The following is a 1966-nucleotide window of genomic DNA, read 5'->3' on the forward strand; positions in this document are numbered from 1 at the left end:
TAAGTAAAAGATGAAAGAAGGAAGAAATTCTCACTAATATTGATGATTGAAAATGAAGAAATCCAAACTTGATTGATCAAATGTTGAGTTACAAATCCAAAACCAAGAACTTCTCTCTAACTTCTCTCTAAATTCTCTCTCTAAAACTAAGCTAATGAAAATATTATCAAAAAGTTTTTGTTTCTAAAAGGAATTACAATTCTATTTATAGGTAAAGAAGAAACTGGCAAATCCCGCGGTCTCTCTCGATGAATCCGCGGCCGCGGAGAAATGGGTACGGAACCCTCCGCGGGCTTTCTGGGCAGCACCCGCGCCCGCGGCAAGATAGACCCGTGCCCGCGGCCAAAGATGTCGCGCCCGCGGCTAATCCCCTGCTCCCAAAACTCAATCAGGGGGCCGCGGTCTCTCTGAGATGGAGCGCCCTCTCCAGATTTCCCGCGCCCGCGGAGAGCCCGCAGGGCAACCACGGGAAGCTCCTGCCAAAATCTTGCAATTTGCTCTTCTTAAGCCCGCGCCCGCAGCTCCACTGACCCGCGCCCGCGGCCTGCTGGAAATACCTTGGAGACCTCTTTGAGGCCTCTCCAAGGCCTCTCTAAGCCCTCTCTAGCCAAATGCTTCTTCCTTACTTGATCATTAAGGCCCCAACTCGATTCCTTTGCAAAGGTGATTCTCCAAATACCTACACAAGCAAACAAAGAAAGGAAATAAAAGGAAAAAGGGCCAAATAAAAAGAAAACACGAGGAAAACACGAGAACCATAAAGAAAAGAGGAGAAAGAGAAACCTAAAGAAAAAGGACCAAAAATAAGAGAAGAAAGCATGAAAAAGGGAAAGAAATAACCCTAAAAGACTACCCTATGAGTGCCATAAATGACACTCATCACCCCATTGTTGAGGTTGAGGTGCAAATCCGGGTGGTGGTTGTCTCCAAGCTACTCCTCCACCACTTCCCCTAAATCCATCTTGCCTTGTGTTGTAAACCACAACATGTTCGGGGCTATAGCCTCCACAATACGATGTATCATGGTTTGTACCACTACAATTCAGACACGAGAAAGAATTGATTTGAGAAGAGCTTACCCTACTATTATCCCTTGCATTCAAATTTGCAAGGCCCTTGGTCAAAAGCTCAATTTGATGTTGCAATTGATCAACCTTCTGCAATTCATACATCCCACCTTTCTTCTGCTCATTCCTCCTTCTACCACCCAAAGAGTAGTTCTTCGCCACTTCTTCAATCGTTGCCTCAACTTGGTTTTGGGGGATCTTGATCAATTGTCCACCCGCCCCCGCATCCAAGTTAGCTCTAGACATGGGTTCCAATCCATCATAGAAGAATCGCATGAGCAAGCTATGATTGTATTCATGGTGAGGACATGCTTGTACCAACTCCTTGAATCTTTCCCAAGCTTCACTAAGACTCTCATCAGTTTCTTATTCAAATGATGCAATCTTCCTTCTCATCTCAGCGGTCTTCTCCTCGAAAATGAACCTCTTCAAGAATGCCTTGACTATCTCTCTCCATGTTGTGAGAGAATTTGGCCTCACTTGCTTGAGCCACTTCTTAGCTCTACCCGAAAGAGATTGTTGAAATAGATGCATTCATATGTACTCTTGCGAAACTTGATTAGTTTGAATCATGGCACATAGCTCAAGGAATCTATCGAGGTGCTCAATGGGATCTTCACTCGCCTTGTACCATCCTTGTGTATTGGGGATGGATGGTAAAGTTGGTTTCCGTGACGGGAAGCAAAATCCCTCCCGTGAGCTCGTAATCCTCCGGATTCCCAAACTCACGAAACAAAACTTCATCCTCTTATCCCGCCATTTCCTCACTTTGAGCACTTAAAGAACAAGAGTCACTCCCACTATCCACTATAGCACCAAGACCTCTTCCCTCTTCCTGATAAAGCCTACGGACTTGTCTCAAAGTTCGATTGATCTCGTGGTCAATGTTATGTGTGGGT

At 45.2% G+C, this 1966-nt stretch overlaps 1 non-coding gene across 1 annotated transcript; it reads left to right on the forward strand.

The window, feature by feature from the left end:
- The first annotated feature begins 1360 nt into the window (after positions 1-1360).
- LOC145564401 (small nucleolar RNA R71) lies at positions 1361-1465 on the forward strand. The gene has a single exon (XR_014094820.1). It is a non-coding gene; the product is annotated as a small nucleolar RNA R71 (small nucleolar RNA).
- The last annotated feature ends 501 nt before the right edge of the window (positions 1466-1966 follow it).

The sequence above is a fragment of the Chenopodium album genome, chromosome 1, assembly GCF_948465745.1.
Source record: "Chenopodium album chromosome 1, dcCheAlbu1.1, whole genome shotgun sequence".
NCBI lineage: Eukaryota > Viridiplantae > Streptophyta > Magnoliopsida > Caryophyllales > Amaranthaceae > Chenopodium > Chenopodium album.